Source organism: Pecten maximus, chromosome 13 (genome assembly GCF_902652985.1).
Source record: "Pecten maximus chromosome 13, xPecMax1.1, whole genome shotgun sequence".
Lineage (NCBI taxonomy): Eukaryota > Metazoa > Mollusca > Bivalvia > Pectinida > Pectinidae > Pecten > Pecten maximus.
The window spans coordinates 26640993-26649825 of NC_047027.1; positions in this window are offsets into that span (position 1 = coordinate 26640993).

Consider the following 8833-nt stretch of genomic DNA (forward strand, 5'->3'; position numbering starts at 1 on the left):
AATATGTTATATAAACATTTCCTACAAAACATGTGCTGTCATCACATCGCTTTAACTTGGGCAACTATTTTGTTTTAGATCTTTTATTTAACTATTTTCACTATTTGATGATGTAAACAATTACAATATTGTTAATATTTACTCTTAATCAGTCACCCTGCATAATGTTACGTAATCATTTAGACCTAAAGAAGACGATGGCTGACAAACTGCAGGTCAGCCAAAATAACTTATTTCATAGTCACTTTATCACTGTATACTGTATAGTCATTAGTTCTGATCTCATTACGTATGTGTAATAGTGTTTTGTGTGAATTTTATTTGCGATCTGCGTCTTTTAGATGTTCAACAGCACTGTTCCTACGGCGGAGCACGTAACGTTAGGCCTAGCACATGGATATTTTATTCAGGGATACAGTAGGACTAGGCATACTGTTTCAAAGGGACGTCTAGTTAATGCTAATAGATCTAAATAGTGATTTAAAGGTTGTGCTTTTTGTAAATATGTATCAATCTCGCTAATATCGCAAAATATGATTTTGGCAAATGAAGTTTTATTTTACAAACATCTTAACAATCCTTCTTGAGAGGCGTGTATTGATCGAGCTTTGAAACAATTTTAGGAGAGTGAATTAAGTAGGGCAACTTCTTACAATTGTTTTATTGAAAGTATAAGCGGTAGTGGTTTTATTTTATTTTATTTTTATTGTAATGTCCCTTTTTAAATTAAATCTGAATGCATTCTCGAAAAGTCATGCATTTTGTAAGGTTAGACCAGTTGATTTATCGCGATCACCTGTTTAGCGGACCTATAGTGATTAGTCAACTTGCAGACGACAGCTTAGTTCTAACGTAAAGTGCAGGCATTTGATTTTCCATGACTTTCGGTGATGTTTTTCAATACTTTTGGATTATGAGTATAGTTTATAGATTCATATCAAGTTTTAATGATATATAGGCCTTGGGTCGTGATCGAGACAAGTGATTAATGTTGCCAGTTTCATTTATGCACACAACTTCCTTCGTTTCCCCCCATTTTTGTTTGTTTATTGTTCTATTTGGAGCTGGCAATTACCCGCCTGTGTGACAAGGTCTCCATCAATTCATATACAATGTATGAACAAAATGCAATAAAGCAAAACAATATCGACGATTTTTAATACTTATGTGCTGTGTTATTTGTTTGGACGTCAAGATTTGTTGCCAACAGTTCGATTGTTTACATTTTCACTTCGATTCTGATTTCGACGGTTTGGTAAATAACTACAGCAGGAAAACACAATCAAGCAAAACATTTCTTTTTAAGTCAGAATACAAACCACAAGTGTGAAGCATCGTTCTTGGACCTTCTAGGCTTATATTCCACAGTGGAGAACAAACTTGTTTACATTCTCGATGTTTACTGTACTGGTACCCCTCCAGGAAGGCCCCGCGCAGAAACGGCATTCGTTTCCGACTTGAACGATGCCGATCTCCTCAAAAAGACCGCAATATTGTTGATCGTTTTCTGCTATTGTTAGGCATGTGCGCAAGGGAGAACATGTCCAATTTTTTTTTTTTTTTTTTTTTTATATGTTTTTGATATTTGTAAAACACGTCAGCTGTATGAAAATTGTTCATTTTCTCGACCGCGCTGATGGTTTTCTTGGACTTCAAACGTCGGGAAAAGGGTAAAATTAGTGATTTCGTGGATTATTGTCGTATTAAAAAAACAACATGCATTTAGAAATACGATTTTTTTAATCAAAAATGATTCAAACGAAAAGATATTGATATATTAAAATGTATTCAGCATATAAATACACTTTTGTAGTTTCAGTTTTCCCAATCATTAGGGGCGAAATCACTGGCTTATCCCATCTACTCCTTTGTGTAAGTTTTGCGTTATCTTATTGATGTTATGAGTGTTGACTTCGTCTTCAAATCAAGATCGGTAATCAAAATACAAACACTTGTATCAATCGGTGGTTGAATGGCTAACACGGTCGCGTATACTCTATCATTACTGAAGTTTCATCGGTTAAACAATATATTTTCCCATGACATTTCATACATTGATGCTCGTAATTTCAAGTTATATTAACCAGACATTAAGAAAACGCATGATTTTACAGCGATACCGCATATTATTTAGAAAAAGAACTAACGGTAAATAATTTAAATCCCTTCGATGTCGCACACCGCTCGACGACTCTCATCTGACAAAACATTTCTGAATTGTTGACCAATCAGTGTACATCACCAGTTTGAATACAAACTTTTGTTATTTTGCTAAATAATATGCGGTATCGCTGTATATTACACACTGGCACTTTCACTTGATGAGGAAAACATCAATTAACACGTTATTTAAGTGGTGGTTCAAAATGCCAAAATGGTTGTAAATACCTTTTTTCTAGTAACATGAAATTTTATCAGTTTAGCAATACATATTCCTTGACATTTCATACATTGATGTTCGTAACTTGAAACTGATCAAACGTTTAGAAAATACATCATTATATATTAGAAAATGGGCACTTTCAAAACAAAATACGTTATCATTTACCATAAAATTGATTTATTTGGAGATGTTCCCTTTTATAAACATATATCTTTCGGTCATCGTTTCCAAGTCAGCGGCAGACATTTTAGTTGAAGTCTTGCTTGGATACGAGACTGGAGACAATTGCCTATAAAAGTGAAGACAGTCAGTACTTATCAGTTAACATCAAATTATGTACAAAATAAAATAAAAATAAAAACATCTAAAATACAGCAGTTTGCATTACACAGATATGTTTACCAAACTTATTTTACACTTTCAAAATTCCCTATCGCTAATTGAGATCAAAATGCTTAGTTAACACTGTTTTTGACAATACCCGGACGATTTCTCAATTAGCCAGACAGCATGACACCAACTCGAACTGATTGTACGTAATTTTTTCCCATTTATCAATTGTCAGAGCCTTAAGTTGTTTCATACACGACGTATTTTGTAAACAATGTAATTCACTGAATCAACAATAAAATCTGTTGCATATATTTATGCTTTTTTCCTATCATACCTGCACTGTTATGATCACACACACAATCCATTACGCTCAACGTAAAAACATGTAACAGAAAATGCTAGTATGTAATTATCATTTAATATATATTTATTTGAGCGATCAAATACAAAATGTTATATAAACATTTCCTACAAAACATGTGCTGTCATCACATCGCTTTAACTTGGGCAGCTATTTTGTTTTAGATCTTTTATTTAACTATTTATATATACCATCTGTACACCGCCTAAGATGTTTCGTAATTTATTACAATAGGTCTTTGGCGATTTAATTATCGACCATGGGCAAGGGACCATTAACACAATCATACCAACTGTGTTTGTTGTTTATTTACTGTACTTGTGTAACTGACCATATCCTATGTCTATATGTGATCGGTTGTAATAAACACGTAATTCAGGAATGTACTTGTGGGTACTGTCGGTATTACTACTTGACCATATTTAACTGCACTGAACTAATTGATATTTTTGTGGTTATTGGATTTGATTTTTTTATTGCAATTAAAATGAGATTACTTTCATAAAGCAAACATTACATTATATATATTTTTTTCAATAAATGAAGAGATGAAAAGGTATTAATAATATAACGTTGTTTTATAGAATTAATCTCCTTTTAATTGCAACAATAAATCAAATTCATTAACCACAAAAATAGCAATCAGTTCAGTGCAGTTAGACTTCATTAGAATTAAGTTGAAGGTAAAAGTGTAGCAGGATTTTAATTATCTATGAGAGGACAGAACTAGTTATTATTAAAATAAATTAATTTAGCAATAACATATCACTACTTACATAGCCGATATATAAAATAATAAAGCTAAAGATAGAAAGTAAACATGTTATTTAATTTTTTTTAGCTCCTTGCATGGGTGGACTCGATCCGCCTACCTTAGCATTACGAGTACCACTACACCACTTCGTCTTTCACTATTTGATGATGTTAACAATTACAATATTGTTAATATTTACTCTTAATCAGTCACCCTGCATAATGTTACGTAATCATTTAGACCTAAAGAAGACGATGGCTGACAAACTGCAGGTCAGCCAAAATAACTTATTTCATAGTCACTTTATCACTGTATACTGTATAGTCATTAGTTCTGATCTCATTACGTATGTGTAATAGTGTTTTGTGTGAATTTTATTTGCGATCTGCGTCTTTTAGATGTTCAACAGCACTGTTCCTACGGCGGAGCACGTAACGTTAGGCCTAGCACATGGATATTTTATTCAGGGATACAGTAGGACTAGGCATACTGTTTCAAAGGGACGTCTAGTTAATGCTAATAGATCTAAATAGTGATTTAAAGTTTGTGTTTTTTGTAAATATGTATCAATCTCGCTAATATCGCAAAATATGATTTTGGCAAATGAAGTTTTATTTTACAAACATCTTAACAATCCTTGTTCAGAGGCGTATATTGATTGAGTTTTAAAACAATGTTTAGGGGCACCTATCGGGGGAATTAACTAGGGCAACTTCTTACAATTGTTTTATTGAAAGTATAAGCGGTAGTGGTTTTATTTTATTTTATTTTTATTGTAATGCCCCTTTTTAAATTAAATCTGAATGCATTCTCGAAAAGTCATGCATTTTGTAAGGTTAGACCAGTTGATTTATCGCGATCAACTGTTTAGCGGACCTATAGTGATTAGTCAACTTGCAGACGACAGCTTAGTTCTAACGTAAAGTGCAGGCATTTGATTTTCCATGACTTTCGGTGATGTTTTTCAATACTATTGGATTATGAGTATAGTTTATAGATTCATATCAAGTTTTAATGATATATAGGCCTTGGGTCGTGATCGAGACAAGTGATTAATGTTGCCAGTTTCATTTATGCACACAACTTCCTTCGTCTCCCTCCATTTTTGTTTGTTTATTGTTCTATTTGGAGCTGACAAATACCCGCCTGTGTGACAAGGTCTCCATCAATTCATATACAATGTATGAACAAAGTGCAATAAAGCAAACCAATATCGACGATTTTTAATACTTATGTGCTGTGTTATTTGTTTGGACGTCAAGCTTTGTTGCCAACAGTTCGATTGTTTACATTTTCACTTCGATTCTGATTTCGACGGTTTGGTAAATAACTACAGCAGGAAAACACAATCAAGCAAAACATTTCTTTTTAAGTCAGAATACAAACCACAAGTGTGAAGCATCGTTCTTGGACCTTCTAGGCTTATATTCCACAGTGGAGAACAAACTTGTTTACATTCTCGATGTTTACTGTACTGGTACCCCTCCCGGAAGGCCCCGCGCAGAAACGGCATTCGTTTCCGACTTGAACGATGCCGATCTCCTCAAAAAGACCGCAATATTGTTGATCGTTTTCTGCTATTGTTAGGCATGTGCGCAAGAGAGAACATGTCCATTTTTTTTTTTATATGTTTTTGATATTTGTAAAACACGTCAGCTGTATGAAAATTGTTCATTTTCTCGACCGCGCTGATGGTTTTCTTGGACTTCAAACGTCGGAAAAAAAGGTTAAAATTAGTGATTTCGTGGATTATTGTCGTATTAAAAAACAACATGCATTTAGAAATACGATTTTTTTAATCAAAAATGATTCAAACGAAAAGATATTGATATATTAAAATGTTTTCAGCTTATAAAAAAACACACTTTTGTAGTTTCAGTTTTCCCAATTATTAGGGGCGAAATCATGGGCTTATCACATCTACTCCTTTGTGTAAGTTTTGCGTTATCTTATTGATGTTATGAGTGTTGACTTCGTCTTCAAATCAAGATCGGTAATCAAAATACAAACACTTGTATCAATCGGTGGTTGAATGGCTAACACGGTCGCGTATACTTTATCATTACTGAAGTTTCATCGGTTAAACAATATATTTTCCCATGACATTTCCTACATTGATGCTCGTAATTCCAAATTATATTAACCAGACATTAAGAAAACGCATGATTTTACAGCGATACCGCATATTATTTAGAAAAAGAACTAACGGTAAATAATTTGAATCACTTTGATGTCGCACACCGCTCGGCGACTCTCATCAGACAAAACATTTCTGATTGGTTGACCAATCAGTGTACATCACCAGTTTGAATACAAACTTTTGTTATTTTGCTAAATAATATGCGGTATCGCTGTATATTACACACTGGCACTTTCACTTGATGAGGAAAACATCAATTAACACGTTATTTAAGTGGTGGTTCAAAATGCCAAAATGGTTGTAAATACCTTTTTTCTAGTAACATGAAATTTTATCAGTTTAGCAATACATATTCCTTGACATTTCATACGTTGATGTTCCTAATTTGAAACTGATCAAACGTTTAGAAAATACATCATTATATATTAGAAAATGGGCACTTTCAAAACAAAATACGTTCTTATTTACCATAAAATTGATTTATTTGGAGATGTTCCCTTTGATAAACATATATCTTTCGGTCATCGTTTCCAAGTAAGTGGCAGACATTTTAGTTGAAGTCTTGCTTGGATACGAGACTGGAGACAATTGCCTATAAAAGTGCGATACCCGTCAAAACAGTACTCTTAACATAGAACACTGGACAGGCAACTAAATGCGCGAAAATCAAAATGCTTAGTTAACACTGTTTTTGACAATACCCGGACGATTTCTCAATTAGCCAGACAGCATGACACCAACTCGAACTGATTGTACGTAATTTTTTCCCCATTTATCAATTGTCAGAACCTTAGGTTGTTTCATACACGACGTATTTTGTAAACAATGTAATTCACTGAATCAACAATAAAATCTGTTGCATATATTTATGCTTTTTTCCTATCATAGCTGCACTGTTATGATCACACACACAATCCATTACGCTCAACGTAAAAAAAATGTAACAGAAAATGCTAGTATGTAATTATCATTTAATATATATTTATTTTAGCGATCAAATACAATATGTTATATAAACATTTCCTACAAAACATGTGCTGTCATCACATCGCTTTAACTTGGGCAGCTATTTTGCTTTAGATCTTTTATTTAACTATTTATATATACCATCTGTACACCGCCTAAGATGTTTCGTAATTTATTACAATAGGTCTTCGGCAAATTAATTATCGACCATGGGCAAGGGACCATTAACACAATCATACCAACTTTGTTCGTTGTTTATTTACTGTACTTGTGTAACTGACCATATCCTATGTCTATATGTGATCGGTTGTAATAAACACGTAATTCAAGAATTTACTTGTCTGTACTGTCGGTATTACTACTTAACCATATTTAACTGCACTGAACTAATTGATATTTTTGTGGTTATTGGATTTGATTTTTTAATTGCAATTAAAATGAGATTACTTTCATAAAGCAAACATTACATTACATATTTTTTTTCAATAATTGAAGAGATGAAAAGGTATCAATAATATAACGTTGTTTTATAGAATTTATCTCATTTTAATTGCAACAATAAATCAAATTCATTAACCACAAAAATAGCAATCAGTTCAGTGCAGTTAGACTTCATTAGAATTAAGCTGAAGGTAAAAGTGTAGCAGGATTTTAATTATCCATGAGATGACAGAACTAGTAATTATTAAAATAAATTAATTTAGCAATAACATATCACTACTTACATAGCCGATATATAAAATAATAAAGCTAAAGATAGAAAGTAAACATGTTATTCAATTTTTTTAACTCCTTGCATGGGTGGACTCGATCCGCCTACCTTAGCATTACGAGTACCACTACACCACTTCGTCTTTCACTATTTGATGATGTAAACAATTACAATATTATTAATATTTACTCTTAATCAGTCACCCTGCATAATGTTTCGTAATCATTTAGGCCTAAAGAAGACGATGGCTGACAAACTGCAGGTCAGCCAAAATAACTTATTTCATAGTCACTTTATCACTGTATACTGTATAGTCATTAGTTCTGATCTCATTACGTATGTGTAATAGTGTTTTGTGTGAATTTTATTTGCGATCTGCGTCTTTTAGATGTTCAACAGCACTGTTCGGCGGAGCACGTAACGTTAGGCCAAGCACATGGATATTTTATTCAGGGATACAGTAGGACTAGGCATACTGTTTCAAAGGGACGTCTAGTTAATGCTAATAGATCTAAATAGTGATTTAAAGGTTGTGTTTTTTGTAAATATGTATCAATCTCGCTAATATCGCAAAATATGATTTTGGCAAATGAAGTTTTATTTTACAAACATCTTAACAATCCTTGTTCAGAGGCGTATATTGATCGAGTTTTAAAACAATGTTTAGGGGCACCTAGCGGGTGAATTAACTAGGGCAACTTCTTACAATTGTTTTATTGAAAGTATAGGCGTAGTGGTTTTATTTTATTTTATTTTTATGGTAATGCCCCTTTTTAAATTAAATCTGAATGCATTCTCGAAAAGTCATGCATTTTGTAAGTTTAGACCAGTTGATTTATCGCGATCAACTGTTTAGCGGACCTATAGTGATTAGTCAACTTGCAGACGACAGCTTAGTTCTAGCGTTAAGTGCAGGCATTTGATTTTCCATGACTTTCGGTGATGTTTTTCAATACTATTGGATTATGAGTATAGTTTATAGATTCATATCAAGTTTTAATGATATATAGGCCTTGGGTCGTGATCGAGACAAGTGATTAATGTTGCCAGTTTCATTTATGCACACAACTTCCTTCGTCTCCCCCCATTTTTGTTTGTTTAGTGTTCTATTTGGAGCTGACAAATACCCGCCTGTGTGACAACGTCTCCATCAATTCATATACAATGTATGAACAAAATGCAAT